Source organism: Brienomyrus brachyistius, chromosome 6 (genome assembly GCF_023856365.1).
Source record: "Brienomyrus brachyistius isolate T26 chromosome 6, BBRACH_0.4, whole genome shotgun sequence".
NCBI lineage: Eukaryota > Metazoa > Chordata > Actinopteri > Osteoglossiformes > Mormyridae > Brienomyrus > Brienomyrus brachyistius.
In genome coordinates this window covers 7,059,851-7,076,412 of record NC_064538.1, presented here as the reverse complement: position 1 = coordinate 7,076,412, position 16,562 = coordinate 7,059,851, and the positions used below count along the sequence as shown (strand labels likewise).

Sequence of the window (16,562 nt, the reverse complement as noted above, 5' to 3'; positions counted from 1 at the left end):
CATCCCTGACAGTCGGGTGCTGAGGACTGGCTGATGTCATGAATTATTTATTCATTCAGGAGGGGAGTATCGGAAGGGTAACTCCGCCAGCGTGCCCGCTGTCTTTGCTCTGGCTCCTCATTGAATGTGACCCATGTTTTCCACACGACGGCGTGTCCATACAGTATGACCGGCGGATGGCATTCAGGGCAGGCAGTGATACGCATCGATGTGCCGGCTTCTCCCGATGCGCCTGCAGCTAGCGGTTTATCGATGTGCCGATTAGACCCATGGGAACAGCGTGGAACGTGACCGGCAATGAGAAGTGACCGGCAATGAGAAGTGACCAGCAATGAGAAGCACCTGCTCATTGACGATTCTGGAGCGCCGGGAAAGGGAACTAATTAGCGTTATTAGGAGTGTCGCGTAGAAAGCGCAGTGATGAAGCGGGAGTAGCAGAGATGGCAAGCATGTGGCTTGGAGGCCCGAGCGATGCTGGCAGCTGTAGGCAGAGGACGTTCCCGGTAATCCTAACGCTGGGCTTCGGTTTCTGCATCGGAGCAACGTGAGTCACGGCAGAATGCGCGGCCACAGGGCCTCACAGAGGCTTTCAATTATTTAATGCATTTCTTGATACAGACGCAGTACTATAACGGCACAGTAGTTATGTTCATTGGATGGCAGGGAAGTGCCTCTGATGTCGTTCTCTACAATAAAACGACGGGAGAAAAGTATTAGCAGATGCACACCCAAGGAAAGGGCTCGCGGCCCCCCACACCAGTAACAGGCCTCTGGGGAGCAGCTCCCATGAAGAATGACCTAGCACACCTCTGTCACCCCCCCCCAAACACACACACACACACACACTCCTCACCCTCCTGAAAGTACTACAGGAATATTTCTTCCAAACTCACATAACGTCACACAGCTATGAACATTCTGTATGCGCCCATCGATCAACTATCCGCCCCAAAAAAACTACTGACTTTCCCCTGCATATCTCGACCAAGAGGACAGTCTGTTGCAAAGAATCACAGGCACCTGATGGACTGTCACGGCACTGCATAACTGCGCCCTGCACCATATCATCTCCAGTGCTGATACATGTTAACAGTGCTGCAAATTTTATCCATAAGCCTGCTTTTTGTAAAATCTTGCACTATATCAAATATATGCATATATGATTTCACTACTTCACTTTAGTTCACTATTCAGCTATATCTATATCCATCCATCCATTTTCCAAACCGCTTATCCCATTGGGTCGCGGGGGGGTCCGGAGCCTATCCCGGAAGCAATGGGCATGAGGCAGGGAACAACCCAGGATGGGGGGCCAGCCCATCGCAGGGCACACTCACACACCATTTACTCACACATGCACACCTATGGGCAATTTAGAGACTCCAATTGGCCTCAGCATGTTTTTGGACCGTGGGGGGAAACCGGAGTACCCAGAGGAAACCCCACGACGACATGGGGAGAACATGCAAACTCCACACACATGTGACCCAGACGGAGACTCGAACCCGGGTCCCAGAGGTATGAGACAACAGTGCTAACCACTGCACCACCATGCCGACCCCTATATCTATATTATAAATATTATTTTTATTTTTTATGTACAGTATTTATATATATCTATCTATATATAGTGCAATCTATATCTACATATATATATTTAAAAAAAAAAATCTGAAATAGCGTCAAATTTCTTTTTTATGACCGTTTCTTTGCAAGAAAGGTATCAGCTCACGAGCTGCCTGAGGTTTGTAATAGTGTTATAGACCCATTGAAATGGATACAGTCATTGCCATTATTGCTAGTTGCTAATATTGGGTTAGGCTAGGAAATATTAAGAATTCATTTAATTAAAAAATATTCATAGAGTATCAAAAACATTCAGAAAATGTTCATAGTCATCAGGGAAGAATCATTAAATAAATGTCCGCTGAGTCATGGGCATTTGCAGCTTGAATTTTTTAATTTTCCTTGACGGGCCGCTAATGACCCTAAAATTGTTTGTAGAATTAGGGAATTAGGGTTATGTACTGAAATTGCAGGCTGCTGTCCAGCGCGCTCCCCCTCCCCCCCCAGGGATATTATTCTCCATAGGATGTAGGTGGATTTCCCAGGAGAGAGCTTTCCATGCTGAAAGGGCAGCGCAGAAGATCAAAATCCCCCCCGCTATGAGAACAGAGATTTGAACGTTTAGTGGATCGGCTTTGTGAAATTGCAGCTCCTGATAAATGTTTATAGCCCAGTAGAGCAGGAATAATGCAGGTTGATTGGAGGTGGGGGGGACATGGAGCTGAATGCCGCCGTGAAGATTACCGGGTTGCATGTCACAGTTGTCATGGGTTACATGTTCCTTTGCTGGGATTGGCAGAGTGCTGGAGCGGGGGGGGCGGTGCAGCTGAGCCCTGCATAGTGAACCTGTTTCGCACAAAGGTCATACTGCAGAGTGTATATTCACCTGCCACACATATCTGAGCTGTTTTCTTACTTTGTTACCTCATTAGTACAGTGTGATTAAGTAGTGGTTTAATCAGATTTCCAACTTTTTGGGTGTAACATAAACATATGAGGAATTTTCAGAATTTGCAAAAAGTGTCTTGTAAAGAGTAGAATTGGATGTTACTATTGAGTACTACACAGGCTGTAGTGATGCAGCCTTCCGGTCTCTGTCTGTCCCTGGGTAAGATGGGCTCTGATACCCGCAGTGAGTGAGGGCACACAGGCTGTAGTGATGCAGCCTTCCGGTCTCTGTCTGTCCCTGGGTAAGATGGGCTCTGATACCCGCAGTGAGTGAGGGCACACGGGCTGTAGTGATGCAGCCTTCCGACGTCTGTCCCTGGGTAAGATGGGCTCTGATACCCGCAGTGAGTGAGGGCACACGGGCTGTAGTGATGCAGCCTCCTCTTCATGAATCGATCAGAGAGAGAGAGGCAGCCTCCAGACATGGCCTGTGGAAACATAAGCGCAGCGCATTAAGTGTTACTGGGCTCATTCTTTAATCAGCAGAGTAGGAGCTGAACATGAGCTGTGTACATATTTTTAGCGACAGCAGATAAATATCAGTGGCTGGTTTGCATGTTGATGCTGTCTTGCCTCCTGTTTGAATCTGTCTGTAGCTGCCTGGCATCAGATTATTTTAATTGTCCTCCTTGATGCATTTAGTCAGCAGGATGTGGGCTGAAATCCCACCCAGCCTCATTCCTCCACCTTTCGTTCGCAAACACAAAGTGAGCATTCAACTGCCTGCTAATAATTCATTCACCCTATAATAATTCATTTAAGCCTACTTACAAATGCAGAAGAAATACGTAAGTTTTAGCAAATGCACACTTAAGATGTACATTAGACGCCGGTACAGCCACGTTCTCAGCGCTTCTGGTTGACCTGATCAAGAGGGCATGGCCTGTCCTGCCTCATTGGATATAAGCGGGGAACCTGTAACCTTACTTCCCGGAATCTGCAGCTGTAGCTTTTGTTTGCTGAAATAAACAAACAGGTGGCAAAGGTAAACATTACCTCAGAGCATCAAAACACCAGTGTTTGGATAAAACTGGATGTGTGTTTGTGTCTAAATAATGAATTTGCATTTGGATACGTTCAGAAGCATGTTCCCAGTGCTTTCTGGGTTTAAATCCCAGATGGAAAATGGGTGCATGTAAGTATTATGACGTGTCCACTTTTAGACTCATTAACTGTACCAATCAAAGACCTATAACCATGGCTTTATAATTTGAAGATGACTGAATTTGTTTACCTCTCATGTTGTTGACAGAAATGAAATCCTTGGAATGAGATGGTTTTACGTTTTACCCATTTGTCTAATATGCACCTGTCCATGGGTTTGCATCATACAACTGCTGTATGTGCAGAGTTCTCGGGTGGAGCTGGGATTCTGTTACAATGAAACAATGTAATCCGAAGAGCATGATTACACATTGATCTATTCATGCGTCCTTGGTTCACAACCAAAAGACAGAACTGCAGGAGAGTGACAGTTTCTGAAAAATGATCCACTAGCTCAAAAGATTCCAGAGATTCCGTTAAGCATCACCATAACTGACATCCATGTGTTTTCTATCCAAGGCTGCAATTCTCAGATTTTTATTTTGAGTAAGTGGGAAGGCACTGTGTGCTATCTGTTCAAGTGGTCTTGGGGAATTTATGGAGATGATAAAAAATACAGGTCTTAAAATGCACAGGTATATGTTAGAATATATAGATAATGTTGGAAGTGTACAGGAAGTATCAGTTCAGATCACAGACATAGAAAACCAGGCTCTTGTGATCAGTCACATAACATGGTTAGTGCTTTTTTCAAAGTGTATAACGTGTATATGTGTGTTTTTTGTTTGTTTGATTGATTGCCCACCTAATCAGTTAATGGTTTGGTGACTTTCTTTGAAACACAAGCCCTGGGAGCCTTAATTGACCCATAAGGCATTTTTGTGAGAATAATGCATCTCTTCCTCATGTTACATGGGAGGCTCCGATCTCACGCCAGCATATAAATAATGCCCTGCATTTATGATTTGTTGCCATTTTAAATGTAAGTGGAATACCTACCGATCTGAGATGGCATTAGAAGGTGCCCGAGAGACAGACTTAAAGAATGATGTTGAAACAGAGAGCAAGGGGGAAAAAAAGAACATTCCCACTCTGTCCTCAGGCACATGCAGGCACCACATGGTGAAGGGAAAAACTCAGAACCAAACTGCAGATATCTGTGCTCATGCACACAGGAGGCTGCACAGCCATTTGGCGGTGGATGTGTGTCTGCTAGCCGACAGTCTTCAGCTCCCGCTATTCATACCCGCCACATCTGCCTCTGTGAGGAAGCAGGGAGTCCCTTCATTTAGGAGCAGATATGCCCCTGAATGTTTCCCTCACAGATACTCTCCTGAAGGTTCCCTCACAGATATTCCCCTGAAGTTTTGCCCTCACAGATATGCCCCTAAAGGTTTCCCTCACAAATACTCCCCTGAAGCTTTCCCTCACAGATACTCCTCTGAAGGTTCCCTCACAGATACTCCTCTGAAGGTTCCCTCACAGATACTCCCCTGAAGTTTTGCCCTCGCAGATACATCCCTGAAGGTTTCCTCTAACAGATATGCCCCTGAAGGTTTCCCTCACAAATACTCCCCTGAAGCTTTCCCTCACAAATACTCCCCTGAAGCTTTCCCTCACAGATACTCCTCTGAAGGTTCCCTCACAGATACTCCCCTGAAGTTTTGCCCTCGCAGATACATCCCTGAAGGTTTCCTCTAACAGATATGCCCCTGAAGGTTTCCCTCGCAGATACATCCCTGAAGGTTTGCGCTCACAGATATGCCCCTAAAGGTTTCCCTCACAAATACTCCCCTGAAGCTTTCCCTCACAGATACTCACCTAAAGGTTTCCCCTCATAGATACGTCCCTGACGGTTTCCCTCACAGATACTCCCCTGAAGGTTTCCTCTCACAGATTCTCCCCTTAAGGTTTCCTCTCACAGATACTCCCCTGACGGTTTCCCTCACAGATACTCCCCTAAAGGTTTCCTCTCACAGATACTCTCCTGACGGTTTCCCTCACAGATACTCCCCTAAAGGTTTCCTCTCACAGATACTCCCCTGAAGGTTTCCCTCATAAATACTCACCTGAAGGTTTCCCTCACAGATACTCCCCTGAAGGTTTCCCTCATAAATATTCACCTGAAGGTTTACCCTCACAGATATGCCCCTGAAGGTTTCCCTCACAGATATTCACCTGAAGGTTTCCTCTAACAGATACAGGATGCCCCTGAAGGTTTCCCTCACAGATACTTCCCTGAAGTTTTGCCCTCACAGATACTCACCTGAAGGTTTCCCCTCATAAATACTACCCTGAAGGTTTCCCCTCGCATATACGTCCCTAAACGTTTGCCCTCACAGACACATCCCTGAAGGTTTCCCCTCACAGATACATTCCATAAGATTTCTCTCACAGATACACCCCTGAAGGCTCCCCTTACACTCCCTGCCTGAATATTTATCTTTTTTTCTTCTCATTTAACCACTAGAACGTCAGAATACTATTTGTTATGCCTTGTATTAATTACATTGAAGTGTGTGGAAGTACTTGAAGAAGTATTGCGGCGGCAGTAATTGGGCGCACAGAGTCCTTCTCAGAGCAGTGGTTTGCTCCTTGCTGATTACAGGCAGCTGCGATGAGATATAAACACACACATGAATCAGGCAGTGGGGTGTGTGCGTAGTAAACAGTGGCCCATGTTGACGTGAGATTAATGTCCTGAAATGTACGCTGCCACATGCTGAGGCTTTTGCCACGTGCCTCGGGGGGGCGTGGGTGTGGTGTGAGGCTAATAGCCATTAAAAGGCAGGAAGCTTGGGGGGGTTGTGTCACTGTTAAAGGCATGATTCCGCAATGAGGAATGGAGTGGGGGCATCGTCAGGCTAGGTACACATGCCACAAAACTCCCATTGATTTCTCCATGTCGTGTATGGTGCACACCTCCCCATGGGGTGCTGATGGTTTGGAGAATCCAGAGAGTGCTTATTCTGATAGGGATTTGGGACAGCACCAAACCAGGGAGGAGGGTTTGGGGCCACCACGTTTAATGTTTCTGTCACCGAGTGCCATGTGAGGAGGGGACGGCCATCTCCTGTTTTGGAAAACTGGAGGAAAACCTCAACTTGAGGCAAAGCTGTCACCTTAATCTGCCAGGAGCTGAAGGGTGTTAAGCACTCTTATGGCGTGATGTTTGTTAATGTTAGCAATGACATAATCACTCGGATGACGACCGCTGTGTAATCTCCCCATCCAGGTATGCTACAGGCCACACCCCCCTTCAAAGGCACAAAGAGGCTGTTTAATTTACATTAGCTGGGCATACATTCACTAAATCCTACTGACTGACAGCATGGCATTTACGTCTGACATGGGGGGTTTTCCCACTGATGCCGGTTCCTGGAGCTGTTTCCCGGCGGCCATGATCGCCTCAATGCGCTCCCAAATCTGCTCCTCCTGCAACTCCGGCTATTTCTTGCCGGGTCCCCAAATGAACTTATCATCCAATCCCCCCCCCCCCCCTGCCCCATCGCTGAGACCCTTCGGACGGCTGCCATTTGTTGGCGGAGGTTGTTTGGCGTCCCTGATCGCTGCTCCGTTAATTGGGCCAGATCCGTTTCAGGGAACACGGCCCCGCGGGGAGAGGGAGACACAAAGCCAGCAATAAATAGAGGCCAGAAAGTCATTTTCGTCAAACTGCAGCCCAGCGACCCTGAGATTAGTATTCCACACAGACACCACAGAACAAAACAGAAGGAGGGGGTCCAGGGTGGGGGGGGTGGCATGAACACAGAAGGCTTTTAATAGCACATTGTGGATGTGGCTCCTATTCTGCCTCCTTCCCCTTTCAGACCCGTGTTACAGCAAACAGCTTTGAGGTGTGCGAGGAATAATTCAGTCCGCAAATGTGACCCTAAAGACAGCACAAAAAAGAGAAGAATTACTTTGTGTTTTCATCCCAGTTCTGGCTCATCCCATGTATACAGAATCACTGTCTGTGTATGTGTGTGTGTGTGTGTGTGTTTGGGCGCGCTTGTGTGTCTGTGTTTCAGGGCCATGAGGAAGGCTGCAAGTGACACACCTTCACTGGATGGATGAAAGCTTAACCACCCCAATCCCCCCCCCCCCCCCCCCCCCCCCCCGCCACGCCACCAGCCTCTGCATGTCGGGTGCAACAGAGGAACAAACACAAATCCGTCATGCACAAGCTATCCGTAGGAGATGGGCAAAATGGTGATGTGGCTATCAGAGGGCCAGGAGCAGTGTTATTGCCCCCCCCCTTTTGCCTGTGATGATGCAGAGCTGGCCTGGGCTCAGCAGCCGACGAGGCGGCGACCTGTTTCGGTTGGAGGCCTCGGATGCACACTCAAGACAAGCCAGCGTTGCTGATTACAGCAGACAGGCTAAGGGCTGATTTGACCTATACATTGTGCCTTAAGCTAGGTCCCCTGAGGTCGCAGTCTAGTGCTTGAGTTCAGTTCATTTATTAGCGTGAGATTTCGGTCAATGCCTGTTTGCCTATAATCATCTGAATGTCTTGCGGTCACAGTCGTGTTTGGTTGCCACCCCCCTCGATCACACGCCCTTCCGCTGGGCTGCTGCGTGCCCCGCTGTGCTGGAAATGTCAGCGAGAGAGGCCGAGGAAGTGTGTGCATGACGTGGGGGTGGGGGGGGGGGGGGAGGTGTCAGGAAGACAAAGAGTGACTGAGCAAGACAGACGGTAGCAAGCTGCCAGGAGAGGTTCTGTTTGCTGGTGCTGCCCGACAGGAAGGTGCTCCAGAAACGGTATCCCAGCAGGCCGTAAGTGGAATGGCTTCTGCTGTCATCTCTTTATTATGCATACCGGGGGCTTTTCTTGGCTCACATTCTTTCTGGGGGGGTGACCAATTTGGTTCACTGTGATAAATGAGAAGGCAGGTATGGCTCTCCAAGCCCACATTTGGCCACCTGGGTGCGCCGCCGAGCCCAGGGAGCAGGGGGAGCGCGAATGATGTCGTTCAGCGTCAAAGGGGCTGATTTCCGCAAGGCCGCCGCTCCCCGGGTCGCTCAAAGCGCCGGGTTTTTAATGCGACGTTGCAGGGTGATAGCCGAGCCCGCTGCATTGCGCTTCCATCTCTGTCAGCACGGTGCTTTGAGGGGTCGTCGACCCCGAATGCATCACTATTACTTTCACATATAGCACCTTCACCTTTCCACTTGAAAGTCTCTCCCATCCCCCCAGAATGTCACGTGTCATGAGCTTCTTTTTTTTTTTTACAGTGCAATAAATAACAGGATGTTATCTCTGCGTGACTCGAACGTGTCTGGCTGTCATTGTCATTACTGTGGCGTGTTGCTGCCTGAAATGCTGCAGATGGTAAAGGGAGCGGCAAGCTTGTCGTTTTACCATGTACTTTAGTGGCCATGCGGCGTGTTTCGGTGAGGACAGCGTAAACCCAAATTGCGCATCTTGCCCTTTTTTAGTCGCCTTTGCTGATTGGTCTGTGAATGAGCCAAAATAAACACTTCATTACTTAACTATTTATGCATCATTCAATGCCCAAATCATTGCACGTTCAGTCTCGACATTCCCCATATAAATATGCTCTGTTCCAGCCTTCAGCTATTACGATGGATTCCCACCCTGATGTACTTTCCTGTAAGCAGAACCACAGTACCTGTGTGTTTTGGGGAGAGCAGCTGTCACACATTTCTGTTTCATTTAGATGTGTTTCTTCACTGACAGGTTTCATTAGCTAATCCACGGCCCAGACGCAGCTAGTACCCTTAGCATTTGAGCTACAGCAGTAATGATTTGAGGGTTCATGCTATTTCCTCAGTGGTTCAATCGATGGATCCGGAAAATGCACACGAGGGCGACGGATGAGGAGCGGGAAATAAAAACAAAAAAACAAACAACGTCCAATCCTCAAAACCCTCCGCAATTTAAACACTGGGGGACGATATTTAGGGGCTGTTGGCATGGGAGCAGGGGGGGGCGCCAGGGCACCACAGAGCCGAGTCGGGAGCAAAAAGAGACTGGCCTTCAGACGGTGGAGGATAAACATTCGTTTGGCTTTTGCCTTCCGCAGCTGCCAGAAGACGACGACAGGGGCGAGTTACTGGTTAAAAAGAGACATCGCTCTGTTCATGTGGGCCGTAATTCAGCAAAGCTGCGATTCCACGCTGGGCCAAGCAGCTGCGAGCTTGGCCCTCTGTGAGAGAACTGGGACTTATGGGGGGGCCCCCAGCAGGCCCGGAGGGGCCATCCTTCCTGCGATATTTGTGTTGCTGTGGAGATCAGAGCGAATTTATTACAGCGAGTCCAATCTGTCATCGCCATGGCCTCACAACATGACCGCTTCAGGTAGTGAGGGTCATTCATCACCAGGGGGCCTAGCCGAGGTGATCTAGAGTGCACAAACTCCCCCCCCCCCCCCCTCCAAGCCCAGTCCATCCAGCACAGCACAGGTTTGCGGCCCCCTTTCCTCCTTGTGTTCTGCACTTCCTCTGCCAGCACTTGTTTTGCAATAACAGGCATGACCCTGTTTGTCCTTTGAAGGTGCACTGCCGTGACCTGCACCTCCCATTTAATTCACGGCATATATTCGTCACGCTCACACGTACCAGTTGTCGTGCACACGTAAGCCATGGGCACGCTTCCACAGTCGTGCAGATCCCTGCCGTGGAAACGCATGCGGCTGTCATGCGCGCAGCTGGCAGGCCAGTGGGCCGCGGGGTAGGATAACGTGCAGAGCGAGGTGACCAGACGCCAAACGGACGGCCTCTGCAGAACTCCACTGATTAGGGCTGAGAGTTTGAGCAGAAAAATGCGTCGGCTGCCAGGACCGGGAATGCCTGGGGGTGCTGATGCCAGCCATTCCTGCGAAAGGCAGACCCCCTCGCCCATCCCCAGCTGCAGCAGTCCCTCCCGTCCCCAAACACAAACCCCCCATTAGCTTGCCAATCATGATGGGGAACACCAGGTGGGCATTGGGACTGGGCTGAGAGAGCCGGTAGGGGGACAGGGGCGGACGGGCAGGGGGGGTTGCACAGGAGGGAGGTGAAATTATCTAGACTCACTTCCAGAACCTCGCTTTGGCCTGGTGGACGGATATGGCTGGAAACACACATGGAGGCCTCAGGAATTTGGATTTCCTGCGTGTTTTTTTCTCTCTGCCACAACACGGTCAATTACGCCAGCGCTGCGTCTTGATTACACCCTGTGCGCGGTGCAGATGGAGCCCAGAGGATGCTGCGGGACGCCCTGAGGCCGGCTAATTATAACATTGGGTTTAATATGCTTGTTTGATGCAAAAATCAATCAGCAAAACCACAGCTCTCACAGAAATCATTGGTAATTAACTTTCCCCGTTCTAATCCGTTTATCCTGGTGAGCTGAAGCACCTGGGCTCTGATTCACTCTGACAGGACCTCAGATTAAACATTCTGGGAAATAGTTAAGGGATTTGGATTAGATTTATGACTTCATTTCCTTTAAACCCCACCTACTACTACAGTGCTCCAGCTATTATATACTGTACATCTCCTTTTTAATGGGATTATGTTGTGAATTATGCTTTTGGGACAGCATGTCTAGTACAGAGGTAAACTATAATCTTCTCCTAAATCGGTCTCAGGATCATTTTGCAGTTTTCCGTGAAGGGTTTATTTATCCGTAATCCATCTGGTCTTTGTAGTTCCGTTGTTCGGGTTTTGCTCTAAGCATCACATTATCACCTTCTGGGGTCCCACAGCCAGATCTGTCCCCTCAATCCCTGCACACAAATAGGATTTCTTAAAGTAATCCCCCCCCCCCCAAAGATGTGATGCCAAGGTGGACTGATAGTCCAGGGCTGCTTTTATTCCTCTGCTTTGCCTTTCCTGGGATAGTCCATGAATCGCTGGATCCTGATTGGTTGGCTGCTGCTCCCGCCCTTCCATTGATTGGCCGAGCATCCCCATCTCCTGGCATGCTGCATATATTGTATGCATGGCCCGGCAATAAGATGCTCTGAGCCCCTCCTTCATCATGGTGTCTCCGTGTGACAGGTGCTGTCGCCAGGGCCTCGTGACTCTGTCTGGATTTCAGCACCGGGTTCTCGAAGGCACCAGCAAAGTTCTGTTTACTGTTCAGCACTTAAAGACGCTGGGCTGCTGTGGGAATGGAGCAGACTGGGTCAATAACACAGGGAGAGTGTGGTGAAAGAGGAACGAGGCCATCGACTCTGTCCATTTAGCATCAGCATCGACGGGACCGGCAGGACAGGAGTGGGTTTCAGTGAACGGCAGATATCGATCTCCATTGTCCCTTTTGGCTGTCTGTCAATCCCAAACCCCAAAAAGAGTCTCTGTCTGATATAGCCCAAATGGGCTTTTAGAAGAATCAGCTGTGTTGCAGGTGCTAAACTTTAGTATTTTCCTGAGGTGTCATTCTTTATGCAGGAGCAGCGAAATGTGGGTGTGGGGTTTGAGCAACCACTGATCATGGGGGGGGGGGGGGGGGGGGCTGCTTGGTGTGAGACAGAGATAAACGTAAAGACAGAAGGGAAATCACTTGCATTACTCCTGTATTTTTAATGTGACAACAGAACTGAAAACAAAAGTGTTTTGTAACTTGATGTGGTGATTTGTTGTTTCTGTGTCCATCCGTTCCTCCATCTTCCAAACCTACTCGGGATGCCTTCTTGATAAATCGATGGCGCTTGACATCACATCAGAAGTTGCCGTCAGTCGCGCATCCAGTGGCCCCTTCCTTCAGCTGCTCCTCGAATTCCTAACACCAGTTATTAAGCGGAAAATGGATGGTGGAAGCCGAAGTCTTTATGGTAAGACTTTCAGCTGAGAGGTAATTCTCCCTCAGAAGCGCGAGCTTTAGCTTCCTTCTCTGATACCGTAACCAGCTGGAACAAGCAGGTTGTATCACCTGTTCCCAGCAAAGCAACAGTAAAGCCATTGATGTGCCCTTTTCACAGCACACTGCGAGCCTTCATACGCGCCACAGCCATGAGTAATTTGTTTCATATTTTGGGATGAGGTGAACAAGAAGCTCAGTGTGGAATAAAATATGACTAATGTTTATCTTCAACATTTATAAATATAAAGTCACTTAAAATACAATAAGGCACATTATGTCTTTGTTGGAGAAGTAGGTGGCTCTTCAGCCGGGGAGTTGCATAGACTCTATTTGTGCCTCCGGAAGAGTCCGCCGTTTCACACCCCCACTGTTGGTCCTGCAGGCTGGTGGCGCTGTACCCTATCCCTGTCCCACAGCTCCTCCTGCCTGGTGCTCACCCCCTGGTATAGTATCATTTTTAACATCACTTATCTTAAGTAAGGATGCTGTTTAGCTGTGGGGTCCGTAGCGCAAACACATATAAGAAAGAACAGACAGGCTTGTGCTGTGACTTTGTTGAACTGGAGATTCCATGATGATGCTGATGCGCAGGGCAGGGGCTTTTCGAGGGACAGGGGAAAGGGTCCTCTTGGCAAACTGAAACAAAATTCACCTGGGTTGTGGTGATCATTGGTGCTCAAAAAGGGGCACTCAGGATGGCGAAAGGCAGACAGTTTCGGGACGGCTGCCCACACCTCCTTACCAATGCATGCTGCTCGCTCAGCCAAAATGTGCTGCGGCCTTCAGGTTGGTCACATCTCCTAGCCCACCCCTTGCCGCTTAGCCACCGTTGGACAATGGATTAATACGCGGTTGTTTCTGTAGCTAAAGAGTGAGGACATCAGGAAGCATAAACACCGAGTTTCTGACATGGTCTGCAACATTCCCGCCCAGTTTCAAGAGGGAAAGAGCCTGCTGAGGCATTAAATGGCTGCGCAATCCAGCCCCCCCCCCGAGCAGAGCAGCTTTCCTGAGTGCAGGAGCCATCTCAAGCAGAGCACCCTTCCTGGGCACAGCCATGCTTTCAGTCATTCCTGCTCATTTCTGAACACCCACCATTCATCCTTGGGAGAGCAGGCTATACTCGCTTGGTGATTTTTGCTCTGAGCATGTATCAGCCCTCAGGGAGCAAATCTCACATGGCGTGCAAACAGGACAAAGGAGCAGCTATGAGCAACTGGAATTGCATCAGTCTTGGGCCATCCGTGTTTTAGCCTCCCGAACATGGAATTTACCGTGAGCTCATGGTAACCTCACCCATCCTCAGTCGCATCCTCTGAATCAATGTTTACATTCAAATGCTGTTTTGAAAAGGCAGAGTCTCCAGTCGAGGTTTCGCCAAACTGTAGGAGAGAAGTACCTTTGCCAGACAGCTCAGCAAAGACCCAGGTGACCGGAACTGATTGAATTCTAAATAACTGTTTGATTATTAATGGCAGCTCTGCAGTTTTGGACCAGGACAGCAGGACACTGAACCAGCCTGAAATTCCCATTTTCTGAAATTTCCAAATTTGTTTTGTGAATTTTAGGTTATTTAATGGGATGCAAGTGTTTTATTTTTCAGTTAAGGGAGTATTCCTAACATACAGTATAATACAGTGCTCACTTTAGAGGAAGCTTTATCTGTGCTTCAGTGTGCTCATGTGTGCGCTCCACGTTGGTCCCTTTAGTGACCGTATCTGCTGTTTTTAAGTCATTAATGGCTGCAGCCATGTGTTCAGGCAACTGTGAAGGCTTTGGCTCTGTGGCGCGTGACGAGTTCACATTGTGAGGGATCGCCTTCGGCTGAGGCAACTCCATTTTTTCATTTTGTTAAGCGCCATCTCATCTGGACTACTGACGAGTGTCGGTAAGAACAATATTCACAAAACTACTTCTTCAGCACAATGGTTTCTTAAGCAAATAGTGTAAAAGAGAAATTAAAAAGCATTAAGTATATTTACCCATTGATCTGTTTGGGTAGATATTTCTCCTGCAGGACCATCTGAAGTTAAAGGGCTTTTTTTTTTTGTAATTTGCTGCTCTTGACACTACATGCTTCTGTAGGTATTTATACAATATAATGATAATTAAAGGTCCATTGTTTTCAGTTGATGTAAACCCTGGCAATGTGCTAGCTGGACTAGTAAGTTAAACTTTGCTCATACGTCCTAATTTAGCAGATGCTTGCTCATTTTCTTGTATTTTTTTTTTTCGATTATCACTTTTTTAAAAATTCACCACCACTTTCGATTTCAAAGCCTTGTTTCTGCATCCCAAATATAACTAGAAAGTAAACTCAGCCGCAGTCGTCCTTACTTATCCTCGTTTGGCCAACTTCTTGGAAGAACAAGCAGTTGAAATAGATATATCTCCAGCCTATCCCCCCATCTTCCGTCATCTTGTTTTATTTAAAGTGTCCTTTATATCGACTTACCCAGCATCTGACCCCTCAATCTTCAGAAGGCTCCTGCTCACCTGAGACTTCTGTCTCTACGGTTCCGCTTGCGGGAGCGTGACCCAGGTGCCCTGGATCCGTTACAGGAAAACAGTGCAGGCCGGAGATGCTCCTCACTGTCAGGGGATCAAGATTGTTATTCACATCCTGCTGTTTACCTTTTATTTCATGAAAGTGATTTTTGCCTTTCAGCTTCTGTAACGATAGCGATGCCATTATCATGCGATGTGACTACGACGCTGAACGTTGTCATGTCTGCAGTGGTACGTGACATCAAGCCTGCTAACGTATCGGCTCTCTGAGTCTCTGGCAGGTTCTCCTTCCGTATTTCTTCAGATAAATGAAAGCCTCAGGGCTCATTAAACCTTAGAAAGTTATCTTCACCTGGGTAGTGAGTTGCCAGCTCTTGCCCAGGTCGCCGAGCCCTGACTCTGATTGAGGAATGGGGCACGTGACTCTGAACCCTGTCACGCTGTAACCCCTCGTGTCCCAATCCCCTGCCCTGCATTCCTTCCATATCTCCTGCTCCCCAGTTCAAGCAGACCTTCTCCCATGTCTCTCCCCGATTGCTTACACCACTTCAATGATAAACGTTCCCTCAGCTGTCCCTTTATTACGTACCCATATGTAGCACCTAGTAGGACCCATTTTATCTCTCGAAGTACTTTGAGGGTAGATGAGTCATTCAGAGAAACCATTCTGCACACCTGCTCTACTGAGCTATTATTTTTGCACTTGTGGCCTTCCAATTAGCTTTAACAAGTCTGGCCGCTCTCCTCTGACTTCTTTCATTAAGTTGTTCTCAGTCACATAAATGCCATTGATTGGATGTTTTTGTTCATCACATCTCTGTAAACTCTAGACACTGTTGTGTGTGTGTAAGTCCCAGGAAGGTGGCTTGTGCTCAGACACCCGAACCACTAATCGCACTATTTTTGATTCACTTTAATCACGTGTCTTAAGGGATCCTGTAATGAATCCTCGGGACCTGCTGACCCTGTCTGTGTGCCGCACGTATTCAGTTGCGGCCACATGATTCCCATTGTGGAGGAACAGGCTGCTTGCATTAACAAGCATGTGTACTGAATGAACTGGCCACTGGATGTGTGGTTTATATAACAGTGCAGCTATTATTAAGCTGTTGAGAATATAATCCTCCCTCAATCTATCCATCTTCTTACATTGGAAATTCTGCATTGAGGTTGATACACATGCTGGAATCTGTGATTTATTTGAAAGTAGATGTGAAAGAGATTACGGCAGCGTTTTTTTAAATGTGGTTTCCCTTCGGTTCTCTGACACAGTAATAAAAAACAGACTCTGCGTCTAGTAGTAATGCAAAGTAATTTTTCTTGATTGGTATGATGTATTTCCTCGTGAAAGTGCTATACTTGAAAAAAAAAATGTCTTTCTTAAGCATCGCGCACTGTCATACCTCATCAGTCTTGTCCCTTCTCAACTAAAACTGCACTTTTTTGTTCTATGAGTGCAGATATTACTTCTGAGACTCTATTGCCTTGAGGGACTGTACATTACACACGCACTGGTATGACAAAAGGTGCATTTGCCTCTTATTTGTCTTCCTCCTGTCATTTGAGGTGTTCCCAGTATAAGTATTCAGAATGGAGGACCATATGCATGGTGTGGTCATGCCATCTTTCTGTGGACCTGTGGACTGTATGCATGGTGTGGTCACCCCATCTTTCTTTGTAC

At 47.9% G+C, this 16,562-nt stretch overlaps 2 protein-coding genes across 6 annotated transcripts in view; one reads left to right on the top strand and one right to left on the bottom strand.

Moving 5' to 3' along the window:
* Positions 1-16,562, top strand: part of sulf2b (sulfatase 2b) — a 90,194-nt gene that overhangs the window by 10,795 nt on the left and 62,837 nt on the right. Inside the window, exon 1 of one of the 5 annotated variants that reach the window (XM_049018503.1) lies at positions 8,232-8,337. The exons of 2 other annotated variants lie outside the window; for them this stretch is intronic. The gene's annotated coding sequence lies outside the window, so the exon portion shown is untranslated. Of the gene's footprint in view, positions 1-8,231; positions 8,338-13,707; positions 14,262-16,562 lie in introns of those variants that run through there. 2 more of the 5 variants (XM_049018504.1, XM_049018502.1) reach the window with 2 other exon arrangements.
* LOC125745529 (protein kinase C-binding protein 1-like) overlaps positions 1-16,562 on the bottom strand; it is a 311,418-nt gene that overhangs the window by 236,020 nt on the left and 58,836 nt on the right. The gene's annotated exons all lie outside the window — the stretch shown is intronic.